This window comes from Pelophylax lessonae (genome assembly GCF_965119305.1).
Source record: "Pelophylax lessonae genome assembly, chromosome: 11".
Taxonomy (NCBI): Eukaryota; Metazoa; Chordata; class Amphibia; order Anura; family Ranidae; genus Pelophylax; species Pelophylax lessonae.
This window is the reverse complement of record NC_138778.1, coordinates 55,885,854-55,909,383: the sequence shown is the minus strand read 5'-3', so window position 1 is coordinate 55,909,383 and position 23,530 is coordinate 55,885,854.

Here is a 23,530-nt window from a genome sequence, read left to right as displayed (position 1 = left end):
TTAGTTGTATACAGAGCAGGAGGACTGATGTGACTTGGTATAGCTCAGTGATCTGGGAATTGCTGGAAATGAAGAATCTACATCTGACATGTCAAACTCAAAAGAAACGGTTGAGAGCAAAGTTACCTTGTCTCCTGATTGAACCGCCCTCCCCAAGCACAATATGCTCACCTATCCATGTTCCTTTGTTGCCTCCCCGATGAGTAGGTTATGGTGTCTGAGCTTACCCAGGTTGATGATGTCACTGCTTCCCCCCCTTTAAATAGGGCTACTGAAAAATTAAATACAAAACTGAATCGGGTCCAGGTTGCAGAGTAGAGCCCCCACTGGGAAAATCTTTCACCGCTTCAATCTAGGTATTCCCACTCACATAAATTTTGGCGAGCCAAACCATAGAGGAGAGCTATTGGGAAAACAACCTTAATCTTTCCTCTAGGAATTCTCCAATACTTGAAGTGGTTGTAAATCTCAGACTGGAAATATGAACATAGCATATCCCTCTATAGTGTGTACTTGTCTCAATCCAGAGCATTAAGTGTCATTTCTTTCTGTTACTTCGTTCCTCTGCTATCAGCATGATCCACTTCTGATAAGTTTTTCTGACACCAAGAGAAAAATGGTAACAAGGGAGGGAACTCCAGCAGATTGACAGCCTCAGCTCTGTACCTGTGTACTCCGTGAAGGGGAGGGGGGTGTCCCTTCCCTCCAATCAGCTGTCAGAGCTCTCCTCACTGAGCTCTGCAGAGTGTAACTTCAGCTCCCCATCCCCTTTTTTTTCAGAACTCTCAACTTTAAAATATATCACTTTGAACGGCTGTAGAGAAGAGAAGACTGCAGAAAAACAGGTACAATTTATGTAGGAGGATTTTTTTCATCTTTGTGCATCACCTGAGACCAGTCCCTTCACTGGGTATATGTAAGGGTTTACAACCACTTCAAATAGCCCATTGCAGCCAATCAGAATTTTACTGATCTAACCCCCCCTAACCTGTAATTCGATTGTCATCGTATTGAATGGTTGCTACACGGTATACAGGTCCTGATCAGGATGGTGGCCATTTGGTGGAACTGGTCATTTTAGTAGAGATAATTTACCACCAGACTGGCGAGGCATAAGGAGCCAATGCAAACATGTGACACTAAAATGTGCTTTAGGTGGATCTGGCTTTCAAAATGCCTGTTTTTATACATTTTTTAATCAGTGTTTATGTTTTTTTTTTTTTTTTATATAATTTTAAGGCTTTGTGTTTTTAGCCATTGTTGAACTTATGCAAAAACTTTTTTTTTTCTATCAAGTTTTTATTGATAAAAAAAACAAAAAGGTTTTGGCCTGAGTTTGACTTAAAATAATGTTTCCTTACTAAACTGCTCACAGCCTATCTTTGGATATTATAGGTCACTGCGCAACATTGCTCATCAAATAAATAATTCTAAATAAAGTTTTACATGTTCCAAAGACAGAAAGTACCCAAATGACAGCACTGACTACCCATTTTCCCCACACCTGATATAGGAAGTACATTCATGCATTACATACAGTATAAATTTAAACAAGCAATAATGTATACAGAATCTGCATGCACAAATAATAGTTGCATAGATATTCAGCAGTTTATTATCTTTTTCTGTTTTTTTTTTTTTTTTTTTTTTTTTTAATTCAAAATGTGATATTTAAGTTTCTTTATATTTGATGCAAGTCTATTTGCACTGAAATATATGGCAGCTGAAAAGTGGGGAGATTTGTGTGGAGAGGAAGGCTGGGAAGGTGGGGGAGATTTGTGCGGAGAGGAAGGCTGGGAAGGTGGGGGAGATTTGTGCGGAGAGGAAGGTGGGGGAGATTTGTGCGGAGAGGAAGGCTGGGAAGGTGGGGGAGATTTGTGCAGAGAGGAAGGCTGGGAAGGTGGGGGAGATTTGTGCGGAGAGGAACGCTGGGAAGGTGGGGGAGATTTGTGTGGAGAGGAAGGCTGGGAAGGTGGGGGAGATTTGTGCGGAGAGGAAGGCTGGGAAAGTGGGGAGATTTGTGTGGAGATGAGTAGTAAATCAGCATCACCGAGATAGGAGTCGTTGTCCAATAGGAAGAAACGCGTCAGAAAGGAGGCGTAACCGTCACGTACGTTTGCCCGTGGTCCGTGCTGCAGCCGGACGCGAGTTTGCTTAGAAATTTCCTGCATGAAATCCCATCTTATGCTGATTTACTACTCATCTCTTGTACGTGCAATACTGCTTTTTTCAATAAATTGTCTAGAAGATATCACGCTATTGGCTGCTTTATCTTTTCCATCCTATGATTGGGGATCATCGGCTTTGTGGTCTGAGATTTACCCTGCTATAGGCTGGATACAGAGGAGGAGCTAGTGGACACTATTGGAATTACAAGCGCTTATTACCTGCTGTCCGGTAAGGGACTCATTTGGGTGTTTTTCACTTGGAATTTGGTGGTTATCAGTTGATTTGTATTTTGCTTGCACCTTATTTCCGTCTGGTAAGGAGGAATTTCACTTGGTGGTGGGTTCTTCACACTGAAGTTTAAGAAGCACTGTATTTCGTGAATCATCAGTTGGAATTCATCACATATGGACACTCATGATTTATTTATTATGGACTTTTGAAACATATTTTTTCCAAAATCATGCACCTATTATCCAACATTTATGTTTGAATGTTACTTTGATTTGTTCAGGTTGGATTCATTTGTTTTAGCGCACCTTCATCATTTTCATTTATATTCACTAGGCCAGGGCTCGACAAAACCTGGGCGCCAGGTCGCATTTGCGACTAGAATTAGCGACCTGGTGTAAGATTCTGGTACCTTTGGTACCCTTATTTACCATTTTCCTTTCAATACATTGCGTCCCACCTTTCTAGTTAGGTGGAACACATACACCTTTAAGACAGATGACGTCATCGCTGAGCGCCGCTGAGCGGCTATTTCAATCGCCGGTGTTCTCTCTCACGTTGTTCGTTCAATGTGTGTCTACATGCTCACAAGCCTTGTCTTGCTGTCGGAACCTCCAGCTATTTGCCTTTACCTGGAACAGACCGGAACCTCGCAACTGATCCCGTATCTCGCTACCGGATCACTCCCTCACTACTGGACCCCTCTACTTACTAAACCTTACTAGTGATAAGTACCCCACAGGGGAATCCTCCATAACTAACTTACACTATCATCTTCTGCACATTAAGGACTGTTACTATCTATGCATACTAATTCTACCATCTCCACTGTTACATAGATTGCTAGCTCTTGAGTCTACTACCATCTATCCTTGCACTGGGTTAGTCTATCCTGTCTATGTCATCTGCTGTCCTTACCACCTGTTACCATACATGATTACTAACCTATCTGCATTCTACCTATTACCATCTACTACTCTCCTGAACATTACTATCAAGTGCTTACCATTACTGTCACTGCTTACACCTGTCCCTTCAGCACATCACCTCCATACTACCATATACATCCTATCACTCCAGGAACATCTTATTGAGTGTGTGTATATCTGTATGCTGAAGCAGACAGGCCCACAGTGATGAGTCTGGAGAGTTGGATCTGGTATTCCAACACATCTCTACATGACTACTGAGTGGAGATTCTGCAGCTGCAAATCCAGCTTACAATAAAAACGCAGGAGCGTTACACCTGGCGCCTGGGGTGCCCTGCAGAAGGTGTCCTGTCATTTTTGCACGGACTTCCGCGTCGTCCGAAAATTGAGGCCCCGGCTTTTCGGCCTACTTGAGATGAGAGGCTTCCAACGGGGAACTGGCGCCCTCTCGTGGTGTCCAGGAGTAATGTCTGTTGTAATGATTGTTTCCACTGCCTGTTTGTTCTCAATGCATTACCATCTCCCTGTCCAGTTGACAGGGAGTGTGGTTATTATTATTAATTTAATTTATTTTTTAAATGTAAAAAAAAAATAATATTTTTTTCTTTTTTTTAATTATTAAAAAAAATAAAAAAAATATTTCTTTTTTTTTTCCAATTATTATTATTAAAAAAAAAAAAAAAAAAATATATATATATATATATATATATATATATATAAATAATCTTTTTTTTTTTTTTTTTTTCCTCATCGCCATGCCACAGCCGAAGGCGCCTTTCACACAGGCTGTCTGATCAGGTCCGCCTGTCAGTTTTTCAGGCAGACCTGATCGGACCCTTCATTCTCCTCTATGGAGCAGTAATCTGCCGCCATCTGATCCTGTCCGCCAAAAGCACACGGATGGTGGTTCTATTTTCTATCCATCCCGTGGATCAGATCAGATGGCATTGGATGGAAAGAGACAGACAGTCTGTTTCCATCCAATTGCGCTATAGAGAAGAGTGGGGTTCTAGTTGTATTTATGTGTAAATTTAGTATCTGTTTTATTAAATAAAGCTTGGTTGTTAGTTAAAAAAAAAAAATGGCTCCTAACTTTTTTAGCTGGCTCCTAGATTTCAGAAAAATTTGTCAAGCCCTGCACTAGGCACTGAATATCGGTAGCAGCTTTAACCCCTATCAGCGCACCCTCCCCACACATACTTAGATAAAAGTACAGCAACCCTGTTAATACTAGTAGGGTGGAACGAGGGAAGTAATGATTGTACCTGTGGATATGGGTTGGTAAGTGGGGGAGGTTTCTGCACATTGGGGAGATCTCCTCGCGAATTGTATCTATCTTATTCTTGAAGTGATTGGCGATCTCCTGGGCAGTGAGCGAGTTAGAGGGTGGAGTTGGTGGAGGACAGAGTAGAGAGTTAAAGGTAGAGAAGAGATGATGGGGACTAGAAGAGAATGTTTGGATGAGTGTGGTAAAGTAGGTTTGCTTGGCAGTGAGGAGGCAGGAATAGTATTTTAGGAGGGCAGATTTATATTTGTTGAAGTCTTCCAGGGACTTAGTCTTACGCCATAGGCGCTCAAGAGCACGGCTATGTTTTCTGAGACTTCGGGTGTCGTCTGTTTGCCAGGGTTGTAGGGGTCGGGGCCGAATTCTGCGTGTAGTGAGGGGAGCGAGCTTGTCTAGGGAGGATGACAGTGAGCTGTTATAGACGGAATTGGCTAGGTTGGGGCATTACAAGGGTGATATTTTGTCATATAGATGGTCAGTGGCAGAATAGAGCATAGAAGGGTTAAGGTGGCGAAGGTTTCTACGGATAACTGTTAGGCGGTTGGAGGGAGAGGAGGTGGAAGACCGGGAGAAAAACTAATAAGGGGGTGATCAGAGAGTGGGAGAGGTTTATTGGAGGGGTTGCATGGAGTGCATAGATAGGAGAAGACAAGGTCAAGGGTGTTGCCAGTGGAGTGTGTAGGAGACTGTATCCATTGCTTTAGGTCAAGAGATGAGGTTAGGCTGAGAAATTTAGAAGCAGTAGTAGTATTGGCATTAACTGGGCTGTTAAAGTCACCAAGAATGATTGTGGGCATATCAGAACAGAGAAAGTAGGGTAGCCAGGCCGAAAAGTCATCAAGGAATGTGGATACTGGTCCAGGGGGCCGGTAGATGACAGCGATTTTTAAACAAACAGGAGAAAATAAACGAATGTCAGTGTGTTTTGTTGTGATTAGCTGTGATTGACCCTGTCTGTACCATGTGATCACTGTGACCAATCACAGCTAGCAATACAGTTGTACACAATGGATGGCATGAAAGGAAGCCATCCATTGTCTACAACTGTCGTATGATCTGCTGTGATTGGTCATAGCGATCACATGGCAGGGGGCCGGTGTGCTGTTCTGTGTTTGGCTGTAATGGTGGACAGGTAGCACCCCCAGGGACGCCTCTCAGGAGGACGTCATATAACATCTAGTCATTTTGGCCAATAGGTGGAGCTGATGATATAGGCATTAATCTCTTACCTAAAATATGGTGACATTTTCATTCCTCTTAAACGAATGTTTTATAACCAGACCCCTAAATTACAGATATTTAACCACTTCCTGTCTGGTCAATTGCAAAATGATGGGCGGGCGGGAAGTGGTTAAATACCGGTAATTCAAGGGGTCTGATTATGAAACATTCGTTGCACAAATGTCAGAATCATTTGTTCAGGCGGAATGAAAACGTCACCATATTTTAGCTAAGAGATTATTGTCTGTATCGTCAGCTCCAGCTAGTGGCCAAAATGTGGTATAGTTTTCTGAAAACCCTCTCCTTCCAGGTACGACGAGATGGGCGTCCTGTTCACCGCGCTGGTCAGTGACGTCACGCTGGAGAGCGGGCTGCTTCACCTCTGCAGCAGAGACACCACCATCAAAGAGACCGTCCACATCTCCAAGCTGAACGCCTTCCTGGTGCAGCACATCACTGCTGCCGCTAAACTCTGACCCAATAAAACACTTCTTTTTTTCTTTGTGGTTGATTGGTGAATTATTGGACTGATTGAAGTGGGGGTGGTTGGGGCCCCCCAATATCCACCCCCTCTGCATATACAGAATGTGCAACTAAGGGGGCCTCCTGATAGCTATTCACTCTGCCAATACACAACTTCTGACTTAGGGGGTCCCCCATTTTCCATCCCATCTGCTAATACAGAATGTCCAACTAAGGGGGCCCCCCCTGATAGCCTATCACTCTAATACACAACGTCTGACTGAAGGGTCCCCCAATATCCACCCACTCTGTAAATCCAGGATGTCCAACTGAGGGGGTCTCGCCCAGATGGTTCAGGCCAGGCCTGGTCGATCCGAATTCGGGAAAAGGATGGGAAGACTGTGCTGATTCCCCATCCAGACTTCTATTACTGAAGAAAATATACAAAATTCAATCAACCTCCCTGGCGGTATGATTCTTTTGGATTTTAGGTGCTGAAAGCGGTACCATTATGTTGCATGTAATTCTTGTGAATGAGCAGCCCAAACCAACTGTATACATTTATTATATATATATATATATATATATATATATATATATATATATATATATATATATATATATATGTATACATATATTATGTATACATATATTATATATCTATATATATATATATATATATATATATATATATATATATATACATATATATATTATACAGTTGGTTTGGGCTGCTCATTCACAAGAGTTAAGTATATATATATATATATATATATATATATATATAGGTATGTATATATATATATATATATATATATATATATATATATATATATTTACATAAAAAGTACAGTAAAACTGCAGGAAAGGGCACTGGAGGGCAAACTAATGTGATTTCTTTTTTATTTTGAATTGTATCAGTGTGTTTGGTGTGTTTTTACATTTGAATTTGCCGCCGGTTCCACCCCCCTGCGAACGTCACGTCGCAGGAGACGGAAGCCGGGGCACGGAGACGATCGGGAGGAAGATCCGCTGCGAGACACCGCCGAGACACATCGCTGGATCCTGGTGACAAGGTAAGAAACCTCTATTACAGGATCCAGCGATGCTTCTGGCGGTACCCCGAGTGTGGCTCGGGGTTATCGCATTTGCCTCTGAAATTTAACCCCAAGCCACGCTCGGAAATACCGCTAGGACGGTTAAGGCTTGCTAGCCTAAGCTTTCTGTCTGGAGAAAAAAAAAAAATATATATATATATATATATACTATCGCTAAGGAACATTTCAGTCCAGTTATTGTTGGGGCTTATGCCTTATGTCCATTACCTCTCCTCTTTCTATCCTTGCAGAAAGGGGTTGAGGACAATTTCAGATACCACTGGTTAGTGGACTTATAAAAGAGGGCCGACCCTCTCAGGAGAACGTAAAAGACTACCAGCTGCTATTCTGGAGATCCTTTGGGCCATCAGGCCGGGATCTGGGATTACAAATTATTTGAAGTCCCAAAAGGACTATCCTTGGCCCAATGGGGCCAACAGTGGAACTTTTCCAGGGCCGCCAGGAGGAAGTGGGCGGTGTCTTGGGAGTTTTTGATGGGGGGTGCCCTGGTGCCAGGGGCCCCTGAAGAGGTTGCTACAAGCCCCTACAGGGTGAATGGTTGTTAAGGCTCCAACAATCAAGTTCCTGCAGGGAAGACTGGGTGTTGGAGACTGTGATAAAAGTGATATTGCAGACGCCCACTTTGCACAATGGACTTGTTAGATAGTTAGTGACAGGATACAGAGAAACCTGCCCAGGAGGAACGGCGTGTCAAGGTTATAAGTTAATGCCTAACAAATTTTTTAGCTAGGGATGTTGGATGAGAAGGCCGCCCCTATAAGCTAGACCTGTACCTGCCAAATACAGAAGTGTCTAACTTTTTCTTTTCTCCTTTTCAAGATGCGCAAAACTGTTGTAGATAGTTAGCTAGAATGCTGTGTTGGCCACCGGAGCAAGGTTTGCTTTGTGGGGGGGTGCATTGTTTCAAATGCACCCCGAAAGCTGTATCATATCTGTATAGCAAATGTCTATATTTTTCTACTTAACTTATTTTGTACATTAGTTTTTCCCTTTTCTCCCTTTCCAGGTTTGTGGAATACTACTTAGGATTTTTTTTTCCAGTAGGGATTTTTATAGGGGGCAGCTGCCCCAGGGCCAATGGGGACATGGCTCAATTTTGGTGGGGGGGTGGATGTAGTACCCTCCTAGCTTAGCAACTCTATCTGCTTATCAGGGGAGCCCGATTGTTAGTTCTGCCTGTTGCATGTGTCCAGGGTGTGATTCATCTGGGCTGAGGGAGTGTCCCCGCTGTATCCAATGGGAGAGCCTGTTGGACAGTGGAGGAAACCCAGCCAGTGACACACAGGCTTTTGTGGCTGTCCCAATGGGTTGGCACAACAGTGGTGCATTCTGAGATAGGTCATAAAAGCCGGGAGCACATGTGACAGGGTGTCTTTGGGCAGGATGTCAGGTCCCAGGAGGAGGGTGATGGCTGTCAGCAAGGAAGGTGGTCACAGGCGGTCGGCCTAGTGGACCAAGTGTGTGATGCTGAGCCAGAAGGGCCAGGATATTGATGAGTGGAGCTGAAGGCAGAGCAACCCAGGGAAAAACAGTGTTTTTGAGTACTGGGAAGCTTGACAGGGGTCTGCCCAGGAAGGGGACCACTCCAGTGGAGAGTCAGTGGACAAGGGCTAGCATGCATGGGAAGTGAGAAAGGGGGTGCCAGGTTAGGACCCTGAAGAGGAATTCATTCAGGTACATATCTTTTACTTCACTTAAGTGGCAAGGTGAAGCAGCGGCCTTGCCGCACACACTACAGTCAGTTTTCCTCAGAAATTGTGCATAGTTCAAGTTGGAGTATTCCACTCATCCCTTCTCCCATCCAAGTTATAAAATAAAACACAAAAACCAAATCCCCTGGACTGTTCATTGTCTGAGCCAAGTCTTAAAGTGATAAGTTTTACAGACTGTTGCTATGGGTAACCCAGGGGAATCCACACTGAGCAGCTCCCTAGGAGGGCAGTGCTACAGATATATGGGGGCTCATTGAAGGGGGCAACTGATATATGAATATTTGATATCTGATATTCTGATTGGGGTTTTGGATTTCTAGGGGCACTGTTATGGGAACACCTGATGTAAGGGGGCACTGTTATGAGAACACCTGATGTAAGGGGGCACTGTTATGAGGACACCTGATGTAAGGGGACACTGTTATGAGAACACCTAATGTAAGGGGGCACTGTTATGAGAACACCTGATGTAAGGGGGCACTGTTATGGGGACACCTGATATAAGGGGACACTGTTATGAGAACACCTGATGTAAGGGGGCACTGTTATGGGGACACCTGATGTAAGGGGACACTGTTATGAGAACACCTGATGTAAGGGGACACTGTTATGGGGACACCTGATGTAAGGGGACACTGTTATGAGAACACCTGATGTAAGGGGGCACTGTTATGGGAACACCTGATGTAAGGGGGCACTGTTATGAGGACACCTGATGTAAGGGGACACTGTTATGAGGACACCTGATGTAAGGGGACACTGTTATGAGAACACCTGATGTAAGGGGGCACTGTTATGAGAACACCTGATGTAAGGGGACACTGTTATGGGGACACCTGATGTAAGGGGACACTGTTATGAGAACACCTGATGTAAGGGGGCACTGTTATGGGAACACCTGATGTAAGGGGGCACTGTTATGAGGACACCTGATGTAAGGGGACACTGTTATGAGGACACCTGATGTAAGGGGACACTGTTATGAGAACACCTGATGTAAGGGGACACTGTTATGGGGACACCTGATGTAAGGGGACACTGTTATGAGAACACCTGATGTAAGGGGGCACTGTTATGGGAACACCTGATGTATGGGGGCACTGTTATGGGGACACCTGATGTAAGGGGGCACTGTTATGGGGACACCTGATGTAAGGGGGCACTGTTATGAGAACACCTGATGTAAGGAGGCACTGTTATGGGGACACCTGATGTAAGGGGACACTGTTATGGGGACACCTGATATAAGGGGGCACTGTTATGGGGGCACTGTTATGGGAACACCTGATGTAAGGGGGCACTGTTATGGGAACACCTGATGTAAGGGGGCACTGTTATGGGAACACCTGATGTAAGGGGGCACTGTTATGGGAACACCTGATGTAAGGGGGCACTGTTATGAGAACACCTGATGTAAGGAGGCACTGTTATGGGGACACCTGATGTAAGGGGACACTGTTATGGGGACACCTGATGTAAGGGGGCACTGTTATGGGGGCACTGTTATGGGAACACCTGATGTAAGGGGGCACTGTTATGGGGACACCTGATGTAAGGAGGCACTGTTATGGGAACACCTGATGTAAGGGGGCACTGTTATGGGAACACCTGATGTAAGGGGACACTGTTATGAGGACACCTGATGTAAGGGGACACTGTTATGAGAACACCTGATGCAAGGGGGCACTGTTATGAGAACACCTGATGTAAGGGGGCACTGTTATGGGAACAACTGATGTAAGGGAACACTGTTATGAGAACACCTGATGTAAGGGGACACTGTTATGAGAACACCTGATGTAAGGGGGCACTGTTATGGGAACTCCTGATGTAAGGGGACACTGTTATGAGAACACCTGATGTAAGGGGCACTATTATGGGGACACCTGATGTAAGGGGGCACTGTTATGGGGACACCTGATGTAAGGGGGCACTGTTATGGGAACACCTGATGTAAGGGGGCACTGTTATGTAGACACCTGATGTAAGGGGGCACTGTTATGGGGACACCTGATGTAAGGGGGCACTGTTATGGGGACACCTGATGTAAGGGGACACTGTTATGAGAACACCTGATGTAAGGGGGCACTGTTATGAGAACACCTGATGTAAGGGGACACTGTTATGAGAACACCTGATGTAAGGGGGCACTGTTATGAGAATACCTGATGTAAGGGGGCACTGTTATGAGAATACCTGATGTAAGGGGGCACTGTTATGGGGACACCTGATGTAAGGGGGCACTGTTATGGGAACTCCTGATGTAAGGGGACACTGTTATGAGAACACCTGATGTAAGGGGGCACTGTTATGGGAACACCTGATGTAAGGGGACACTGCTATGGGGACACCTGATGTAAGGGGACACTGTTATGGGAACACCTGATGTAAGGGGACACTGTTATGAGAACACCTGATGTAAGGGGGCACTGTTTGGGAACACCTGATGTAAGGGGACACTGTTATGAGAACATCTGATGTAAGGGGGCACTGTTATGGGGACACCTGATGTAAGGGGACACTGTTATGAGAACACCTGATGTAAGGGGGCACTGTTAGGGGAACACCTGATGTAATGGGGCACTGTTATGAGAACACCTGATGTAAGGGGACACTGTTATGGGAACACCTGATGTAAGGGGACACTGTTATGAGAACACCTGATGTAAGGGGGCACTGTTTGGGAACACCTGATATAAGGGGACACTGTTATGAGAACACCTGATGTAAGGGGGCACTGTTATGGGGACACCTGATGTAAGGGGACACTGTTATGAGGACACTGGAAGTAAGGGGACACTGATATGAGAACACCTGATGTAAGGGGACACTGTTATGGGAACACCTGATGTAAGGGGACACTGTTATGAGGACACTGGAAGTAAGGGGACACTGATATGAGAACACCTGATGTAAGGGGACACTGTTATGAGAACACCTGATGTAAGGGGGCACTGTTATGGGAACTCCTGATGTAAGGGGACACTGTTATGAGAACACCTGATGTAAGGGGGCACTATTATGGGGACACCTGATGTAAGGGGGCACTGTTATGGGGACACCTGATGTAAGGGGGCACTGTTATGGGAACACCTGATGTAAGGGGGCACTGTTATGTGGACACCTGATGTAAGGGGGCACTGTTATGGGGACACCTGATGTAAGGGGGCACTGTTATGGGGACACCTGATGTAAGGGGGCACTGTTATGGGAACACCTGATGTAAGGGGGCACTGTTATGTGGACACCTGATGTAAGGGGGCACTGTTATGAGGACACTGGATGTAAGGGGACACCTGATGTAGGGGGGTTCTGTTATGGGAACACCTGATGTAAGGGGGCACTGTTATGGGAACACCTGATGTAAGGGGACACTGTTATGGGGACACCTGATGTAAGGGGGCACTGTTATGGGAACACCTGATGTAAGGGGGCACTGTTATGGGGACACCTGATGTAAGGGGGCACTGTTATGGGAACACCTGATGTAAGGGGGCACTGTTATAGGGACACCTGATGTAAGGGGGCACTGTTATGTGGACACCTGATGTAAGGGGGCACTGTTATGAGGACACTGGATGTAAGGGGACACCTGATATAAGGGGGTTCTGTTATGGGAACACCTGATGTAAGGGGGCACTGTTATAGGAACACCTGATGTAAGGGGGCACTGTTATGGGGGACACCTGATGTAAGGGGGCACTGTTATGAGGACACTGGATGTAAGGGGACACCTGATGTAGGGGGGTTCTGTTATGGGAACACCTGATGTAAGGGGGCACTGTTATGGGAACACCTGATGTAAGGGGGCACTGTTATGTGGACACCTGATGTAAGGGGGCACTGTTATGAGGACACTGGATGCAAGGGGACACCTGATATAAGGGGGTTCTGTTATGGGAACACCTGATGTAAGGGGGCACTGTTATGAGAACACCTGATGTAAGGGGGCACTCTTATGGGAACACCTGATGTAAGGGGGCACTGTTATGGGGGACACCTGATGTAAGGGGGCACTGTTATGAGGACACTGGATGTAAGGGGACACCTGATGTAAGGGGGTTCTGTTATGGGAACACCTGATGTAAGGGGGTTCTGTTATGGGAACACCTGATGTAAGGGGGCACTGTTATGGGAACACCTGATGTAAGGGGGCACTTTTATGGGAATACCTGATGTAAGGGGGCACTGTTATGTGGACACCTGATGTAAGGGGGCACTGTTATGGGAACACCTGATGTAAGGGGGCACTGTTATGGGGGACATCAGGTGTAAGGGGGCACTGCTATGACGACACTGGATGTAAGGGGACACCTGGTGTAAGGGGGCACTGTTATGGGAACACCTGATGTAAGGGGGCACTGTTAAGGGGACACTGGATGTAAGGGTACACCTGATATAAAGGGGTACCTTGATTGGGGTAACTGATCTAAGACAATATTCTGATGGGGCATCTGATATGTGGTGGCAACTGATATATAAAGGTACTCTGATTGGGGTTCTTGATTTATGGGGAACTCAAATGGAGACACCTGATGTGAAGTGGTTCTATTTTCTTTCACTTGAAATATGGATGTGATTGGCCTACTTTTATGTTTTATTAAAGAGTTATTTCTTTGTCTTCCATCTTGTTTCTGGTAAAAATAGTTGTTTGTGGAAGGACAGAATAAAAGGGCACAGCCAGAGACACGCTGCATCTGATGGCAGGCGACAGTGGCAAATGACACGCTGCATCTGGGGACAGGCAATGGTGGCAAGTGACATGCTGCATCTGGCAGAAGGCGACCGTGGCAAGTGACACGCTGCATCTGGCAGAAGGTGACGATGGCAAGTGACACGCTACATCTGGGGACAGGCAATGGTGGCAAGTGACACGCTGCATTTGGCAGAAGGCGACAGTGGCAATTGACACGCTGCATCTAGCAGAAGGCGACAGTGGCAAGTGACACGCTACATCTGGGGACAGGCAATGGTGGCAAGTGACACGCTGCATCTGGCAGAAGGCGACAGCTGCAAGTGACACGCTACATCTGGTGACAGGCAATGGTGGCAAGTGACACGCTGCATCTGGCAGAAGGCGACAGCGGCAAGTGACACGCTGCATCTGATGGCAGACAACAGGGGCAAGTGACACGCTGCATCTGATGGCAGGCGACGGTGGCAAGTGACAGGCTGTATCTGGTTGATGGTGATGGTGGCAAGCTGTATCTGGTGGCAAGTGACAAGCTGCATCTGGTAGCAGGTGACAGTGGCACACTGCATCTGGTGGCAAGTGACAAGCTCAGGGTTCCCACTGATTCTGCATTATGGTGAGTTGAACTATTTTATTATATATTACAATGTAATAAAAGAAATAATGTGCTTCAATCATCCCGACACCATATCAAGCATGGTGTCGGGATGATTTAAGTGCTAATACCAGCCATTTGCCCGACAAATCACAGCCACCGAATTCCCAGTCAACCATGAAACTACATTCCCCCCCCCAGTCCTTTTGTCTTCTACAAAATCAGTCCCCCATGTCAACAAGGTTGCGGACCGCTGCTCTAAAGTGACATTACTTCCTCCTAGCGCTTTATGGAGGGGGCAGAGGAGGACATTACTGTGCAGGGAGGGGGTGAAGGGGGCAGAGGAGGACACTGATGTGGAGAGGTGAAAGGGGCACAGCAGGACACGGCAGTGGGGGGTCATGATATGAAGTGGGCAGAGAAGGACACTACTTGAGGGGGCAGGGGAGGACATTACTGTAGGGGAGGGGGAAGGAAGGAGACAGAGGAGGACACTATTGTGTGGGGCAGTGTTGCCAACCACCTGTTAATTTACAGGCTGCCCGTAAATGTCTGTTACCGGCAGCGGCGCCCATAAAAAATATGGCTGTCCACAGCCTCTAACCATCTCTTGTACCATGTCCGCATCCTCTAGCCAGCTCCTGTACCATTTCTGCAGCTTCTGACCATCTCCTGTACCATATCTGCAGCTTCTGACCATCTCTTGTATCATGTCTTCAGCTTCTGACCATCGCTTGTACCATGTCCGCAGCTTCTGACCATCTCCTGTACCATATCTGCAGCTTCTGACCATCTCTTGTATCATGTCTTCAGCTTCTGACCATCTCTTGTACCATGTCCGCAGCTTCTGACCATCTCCTGTACCATGTCTGTAGCTTCTGACCACCTCCTGTATCATGTCCTTAGCCTCTAACCACCTCCTGCATCATGTCCACAGCCTCTAACCACCTCTCCTGTACCATGTCTGCAGCCTCTAACCATCTCTTTTATCATGTCTGCAATCTCTGACCATATCTTGTCTTTTATCATGTCTGCAGTCTCTGAGGGGGAGTCTGGAGAGGACTCAAGAGTGGGAGCGCCGTCGGGATGGTGGTCACGGGAGAAGTCAGACATGTGTGGACTGTGGAGAAGAGACTATAGGATAAAACCAGAGCCACTGGAGCGAACTGGAGCTGACTGACTGAGCCCTGCACGGTGCACCTGAGAGGAGGTCAGTGACCGTGCTGCCAGGCCAGTCTGGAGGGGGGGGGGGTTCACTGATGTAAAGTGGAGTGAATACAATAATGTAAGGGGACACTAATATAAAGGTTCCCCCTTATATCAGGACCCCTCCCCTTAGTGCATTCACTCTGTGGAAGGTGGTCTCTGGTCACCAGAGTCCCCCTTCCCCCCACATCAGAGTTCCCAGCATTCCCCTTTACATCAGTCTGCAGGATTCCCCCTTACAGTGCAAGAGGGAACTCTGTGGACGCTGATGTGAAGGGGAACTCTGATGTAAGGGGCAATGCTGCAGACCCTGATGTAAGTGGGAACTCTGATGGAAAGGGGAACGCAGTGGACTCTGATATAAGGGGGTCTCTGGTCACCAGAGCCCCCCTTATATAAGAGTTCCCCTTTAGATCATAATCTGCAGCATTCCCCTTCCCTTGTACTGTAAGGGGGATTTCTGCACACTCTGACGTAAGGAGGAACTCTGTGCTGGCTGGGTTATTTTAACCTGACCTTCTTGTAAATGGAGAAATATGTTTTTTTACTTTTTTTAACTTAAACACATTGCTAATAGTGCTATCTACATGTTTATAGTTTAAATAATGATATTTGCACTGTTTAGCACAAAAAATGGCCATTTTAGGTACTTTCTTTAGTTCCAACACTTTTTTTTCCCAGGACTTGATCCCTAGGTACAGGCAGTACTTCCCATATGGTCAGCAGGGGGCGCCAACAGAGGCTGCCTGTGGATAGGTGGGGGGTGTCTGGTCAGCTCTCCAGTGCCCCATCATTTCTAATGGCAGCCCAGCCTAGCCCTGTCATCTGTAGTCAGCCATTTTCTCCCTTTCACATCATTGGCTCATCACAGACACCAGCCAGCTGTGCAGAGACGGCGACCGGACAAATCTGTGATAAGGATATGAGAATATCTGACCCTTTCATAGGGTGGTCCGTTCCTCCTCCAAGTGGGGGGTCTGTACACCCAGAGGACTGGAGGTTACTCTCAATCGTTCTGATCAGCCTCCATTTCTGGAATGTGGAAATGTGGAAATTGTATTGATACAATGGAAACATCGGACACACTTCTATAGAGATGTAGTTATGAGACCTGAATGGATCCGAACACTCGCCATTATTACTCTTCCAGGAGATTTCTATCAAGATTTTATTCTTTACAAATGAAAGATCTCTTTTCTATTTTTATAAAGATTTGTCTGATTTTTAGAACCTGAAAAGTCCTGAAGTATTACATAGTAGTTCTGATTCTTCAAAAAGCTGCTGACCCTGAAAACAGCATAGAAAGCAAACGGCAGGGAATAATGGGGAATGTATTCAGCATGGAATCCAGGGACAAATCTTCACCAATATGCCACACCTTCAGGATAAACCTTGATTGGGTGAGAGCCGCATACTTTACCATTGTGTCATTCCTCATCCACTGATCTCATTCCTGTCTTTCCCACCATCATGTGCATTAGAACATCACTAAAGAACATCTAAACCCAAACACAAAAATGTAATACACTACAGCTGAGCAGTCCTTAGATATGGTGGCTGCATTCGTTTTCTTTTTCCTTTGTTTTCACCTTGTGTTTCTGCCAGTAACTCACTTCCTGTCCTAGGGTGACAACACTCACTGTACTGAATCTATGGAGAAGCTGTGTTGTCACCCTAGGACAGGAAGTGTGTTAGGACTACAGAATACTTCCCCCTGTCTATACCGTAGTGAAGTGATGTTCTGCAGTGCACATAGAGAACTGGGAACAATGCTGACTGAAAACAGTCCAGAGGCAATGAGACCAGAAAGTTATCAGCTCTTTATATTTACTGCAGAACCAAAACTTACATTTTTGCACTTAAAGAACGGATATAAGAATACGGAATGTTTATTCATTCATTCATACACTATCTTACCAAAAGTATTGGGACGCCTGCTCTTTGCAGCTATAACAGCTTCAACTCTTCTGGGAAGGCTGTCCACAAGGTTTAGGAGTGTGTCTATGGGAATGTTTGACCATTCTTCCAGAAGCGCATTTGTGAGGTCAGGCACTGATGTTGGAGAGAAGGTCAGGCTCACGGTCTCCACTCTAATTCATCCCAAAGATGTTCTATCGGGATGGATGTACAGGCCGGTCAAGTTCCTCCACCTCAAACTCGTCATCCATGTCTTTATGGACCTTGTTTTGTGCACTGGCCCAAATCATTTGGATTTTGGTGTGGGGGTGTTTTTCAGGGGTTGGGTTTGGCCCCTTAGTTCCAGTAGTGAAGGGAACTCTTAAGGCGTCAGCATACCAAGATATAACATAGTAACATAGTAGCTAAGGTTGAATAAAGACAATAGTCCATCTGGCTCAACGCGTGTAGGTGTGTGTGGATGTATTTATTTCCCATACCCCCGGATGTTTTTATCCTTCAGATATATGTCCAAGAGTCTTTTAAAAGTAGCCATACTCCCCGCAGTAACCACCATTTGTGGTAGAGGATTCCACAGTCTTGTAGCCCTTGTATTTTTCATACAAGTTATGAAATTGTATGCGCGGTTTTCTCGAACTTTGGCTGCTCCGGATTCCGGACAGGTGGGTTCAGGAAATCATTCGATCAGGTTACAAGATCGAATTCCTTTCGCGTCCAGCGGACAGGTTCTTTCCCTCAAATCTTCGTTTGACCTCAGATCATTTGCAAGATCTTCAACGGGCTGTTCAGGATCTCCTCGCCCAGGGGGTAATCGTACCGGTGCCGCATCGGGACAGATTTCGGGGGTTTTACTCGAATCTGTTCACTGTGCCCAGAAAGGAGGGCAAGGTACGTCCGATTCTGGACTTGAAGGCTCTGAACCGCTTTGTGCGGGTTCAGAAGTTCCGTATGGAATCCCTCCGTTCAGTGGTAGCCTCTCTGAGCCCGGGAGATTTCCTGGCTTCAATCGACCTCAAGGATCCTTCCTTTGAGAACATCAGGGAGATTCCTCTGCCTGTGCTGTCACGGAAGGTTGCCTTTCTGGTGGCGATCACATCTGCCCGCAGAGTGTCGGAGTTGGCGGCCCTGTCTTGCCGCTCTCCTTACCTGGTTGTTCATAAGGATAAGGTGGTCTTGCGACCTCACCAATCTTTTCTTCCTAAGGTGGTATCCGATTTTCAGCTTAACAAGGATATTGTCTTGCCTTCGCTGTGTGCGAATCCTAAGCATCCTAAGGAGTTTGCTATGCATTCCTTGGATGTAGTCCGGGCGATCAGGGTGTATCTGTCGTCTACTGAATCCTTCCGTAGGTCGGATTCTCTTTTTGTCCTTCCCTCGGAAGGGTACGGCTGCGTCTGCGGCAACCATTTCAAGATGGATTAGACAGACAATTGTACTCGATTAGGGAACTGGTACCGCCCTTCCCTGTCAAGGCGCACTCTACCAGAGTGGTGAGTGCGTCCTGGGCCTTCCGGCATCAAGCTTCAGTGGCCCAGGTGTGCAAGGCAGCGACTTGGTCGTCCATGCACACCTTTTCCAAATTTTACAAACTTGACGTTTTGGCCGCAAAGTCCTGTCCCTGGCCGTGCCTTGAGGGGAACATGGCATTTACCTGTCCCTGTCTGTTGGGGTTGTTTTCCCCTTTGTTGATTTGCTTTCCTGGGTTTGTTGCTCCTATTGAGCTTTCTTGTTACCCAGAGTTTACTTTTCTGGTTCAGATAAGGTTCCTTTCTCCAACCTGGGTGCTGCGTTGCCTTTGTGACGGTTGCGCTTCCCACCCCTCATGTCTACACTGCTTTGGGACATCCCATTGGTGAAGACTATATGAGGGGCGGCGACTGTCAGAGGACGTAAGAGAAAACTGAATTTTTGTAAAATCTTACCGTAAAATTCCTTTCTCTGAGTCCTCTGACAGTCGCCGCCCCCGCCCCTCTTTTGTGGGTTTTTTTGGACTATCTTCTGCTTGCTACCAAACTGAGTTGGGAATGCTGATAGCAGGGGGGTATTGGACCAGTGGGACAGCACCCTACAGGTGTGCCTATGCAAATTGTTTGTGTTTTTAACAAGTCTTATGCCTAGCTTGCTCCTGTGGATAAAAGGTCAATACCCATTGGTGAAGACTCTATGAGGGGCGGCGACTGTCAGAGGACTCGAAGAAAGGAATTTTACGGTAAGATTTTACAAAAATTCAGTTTTCTCTCAGCGGGGATCTATCCGCCGATCCCCGCTGAGCAGGCAGATGACAGCTCCGTCTCCACACTGTGTGGGCGGAGACAGAGGTTTCAGATCCCCGCTGTCCTCTATGGGGGAATCGGATGAGAACGGACCACCTTTTCGTTCTCATCCGATCCGCCAGATGGATGGAAAATAGGGTTTCGATCCGTCCGGATTTGACAGACAGGATCGGATTGGATGTCAGCAGGCATGTCTCCGCTGACATCCGCTGCCCCATAGGGATGCATGGGGTATCCGATCAAGTTCGCCTGAAAAACTGACAGGCGAATCTGATCGGACCGTATGTGTGAAAGGGGCCTTAGGGGTGTACTCACTTTTGTTGGCAGCGATTTACACATTAATGGCTGTGTGTTGAGTTATTTTGAGGGGACAGCAAATCTACACAATTTATACAAGCTGTACACTCACTACTTTACATTGTAGCAAAGTGTCATTTCTTCAGTGTTGTCACATGAAAAGATAGAATAAAATATTTACAAAAATGTGAGGGGTGTACTAATTTTTGTGAGATACTGTGTGTGTGTATATGTATATACAGTATATATATACTGTATATATATATATATATATATATATATATATACACACACACACACTCTCTATATCATCCTGCACATCCATATATCTCTCTTATATACCATCCTATTCATCTATATACCTCTCTTATGTACTATTCTATTCATCCATATATACTGTACCTCTCTGGGTCGGGGGGCAGGGTGGCAATTTTCCCCTGGGCCGATCTGATCCCCCCCAGAAAAGGCCGCTCAGTTTCTCTTCATTAAGGGGTCACTCACTCACTCTCAGTATGCATTACTTTGAAATTGAAATGGAGTCACTCACTGATTGGCCGCGGCCGGCGACTGCCCCGGAGACCTCCTGGTTGCTAGATCTCCAGCTGCTTAGCGTCTAGCAACCAGTGACGTCACGGTCTCCAGAGCAGAGGACGAAAGCGAGGCAGAGTGGAGAGAGCAGAGAGGACCCACCAATGCAAAGCGGTCAGCGGAGGGAGGATCTTCCTTCCTTGTCCTCTGCGCCAATTACTGGCCCCCACCCACCTTCGGCTCCTCGCTCCCTCCATCCATTTTCCAACATGGGGCCGGCCGATGCAGAAGAGAGGGCCTGGCTGGTAAACTAAAGCTGCAATCCAGAATTGAAGACACTCCGCACTCCGCAGGTGCAGCAGCCAGCAGCAGATCCACCATCCGTAGCACCTCTCAAGTCGCCAGAGTCAACCTGCTGAGGTGAGGTGGTCAGGACTCGAGTCGGAGAAGAGCAGTGAGTGCCAAAAAAAAAAGTGTCATGTATGGACATGTGGAGCATATTTCCCTGTACTCTGCTACCCCCTGGCACTGTATACATGTATATTGATGTCTAGCTGTTCCTGGCACTATATACCTGTCTCATACCTGTATTATACAGGTATGAGACAGGTATATAGAGCCAGGAGCAGCTAGACATCAGTATACAGGCTGTATACTGTCCAGTTAAAGGTATTGGGTCCCTGAGGTCCCATAGGGCTCCCCCTTGTGTCATGGGAGCGTAAGCTGGCCGCAAAGGAGGAGGTCACATGATTAGATCTCAGCCAGGGTTCATGCTGGGACTTGTAGTCCTTTCCTTTTGGGGATGTAACCCCCCCAAAAGTGAAGGACTACAGGTCCCAGCATAAGCCCCTCAGAGCTCAGCATTTGTCACACACCCCCGATCCCCCAACTAATGAAGGACTACAGGACCCACTCTTCCAGCTTAACCACTTCCAGACCGCCCACCGCATATATAGTGTTGCAGGGCGGCCTGGCTGCGCAAAATCACATACTAGTGCATGATTTTGTGCATGGGTTCTAGGGGGCGCGACACAGCAGGAGAATGACAGAATGGCGGTCTGCCTTTGTAAACAAGGCAGACAGCTGTTCTGTCACAGGAAGATGGAGATCTGTGTTTCAGCTAAGCGGAAACACAGATCTTTTTTTTTCTCTAGTACATCCATCCCCCACACAGTAAGAAAGCATTCCCTAGGAGCAAATTTAACCCCTTGATCACCCCTAGTGTTAACCCCTTTCCTGCCATTGTCATTTATACAGTAGCAGTGCATTTTTTTAGCACTGATCACTGTATTAGTGTCACTGGTCCCCAAAAAGTGTCACAAAGTGTCAGCTTTGCCCATCGCAATGTCGCAGTCCCACTAAAAAGCACTAATTGCCGCCATTACTAGTAAAAACAATTAAAAATAAAAAAATAATCCATAAATGTATCCCATAGTTTGTAGACACAATAAAATTTGCACAAACCAATCAATATACACTTATTATTTTTTGTTTTTTTTACCAAAAATATGTAGCAGAATACATACTGATCTAAATTGATCAAAAATTTAATTTTTTATAATTTAATTATGATACCACACATGTATCAAAATTGTCTTGCTATATAAGATGAATATCCGTTTTAAAACCAGGTGGGCATGGATGGTGAGTTGATTCGGTGGTTCAATGGGCCACTTGACTGGACTTGTCCCCCAGGCCTAAGGCTGCCAGCCCTCCCCTGCTCTTAGATATCATCCTGTAAATCCATATACCATGTCATAAGTCATTTTTCTTCTTCTCTGACGTGTGCTGATGAGGCTGCACTGATGGGCGCTGAAGAGGCTGCACTGATGGGCACTGAAGAGGCTGCACTGATGGACGCTGATGAGACTGCACTGAGGGGCAGCACTGATTGGCACTGATGGGGCTGCACTGATAATCAGGGCACTGACCTTGATTCTCAGTGTAAACAATGTACTTACAGCCTTGCTGTTTATCGGGTCTCCTTTTCTAACACAGTCACGGCATATGAGGAAAGGAGAGATGATAACTGGTAAGTCTGTTTATGTGTAATCAGCTGTCATTGGACATAACAGATCCAATGTCGTGACAGGGTGACAGGGCCTGTCACAAAGCTTATACAGCTTGAACCCGTATCTGACACGCTTGCTGGGGAGAAACTGCTTGAAAGCAAGGTGGCCAGAAAACCTAATCAGGGGACTCATCAACGCAGACAACTTGTTGGGGGGTAAACAAGGCTGCAAACCGCTGATTGAAGTGGTTTACGAGGGGTTGAATTTTGTGGAGCCGCTCATACATCTGTAAGAGATCTTCCGTGAAAAACAGCTCATAGAAGTCTAGGGAATTAAAATTGGCTGTTTCCACCGGAATTCCGGGTTGGGCAGTGAATGGGGGAAGTACGGGCGCTGTAGAATCTGTGGGCTGCCAATTAAGATATGCCAGCGCATCAGGGAGGACACTATGGGCTCTACGGGCCTGTGTTCAAATTCTTGGTGGCTGCGGTCCACAACTTGTGCTAGCCACCGCACCAGCTCTAACTGCACTTATGGGACTCATCACGTCACCAAGTGTTACTGCAGTGCTGATTTGTCTACGACCAGGGTGTACTAGGCCGCTGGTGCTTGCCAGTTCACCTGACGTTTGAGCGGCACTAGTACCAACACTCTGCTGCATACTAGCACCCTGCGATCTCTGCACCTCAGCATCTCCAGAACGGGGTCAGGTATGCCTGACCTTAGCAGGGACCCCTCCGTTGTCTGAGCTATCTGTCAGGGAGCCACTGCTCTCTACAGGTTCGTATACTGACCCTGATTCTGCCAGTGAGGCTTCCCCTCATCTGACATGGACAGTATCCTGTAGGCCTCGTTACAAGTGTACCTCCGTTTGGACATTTTAGC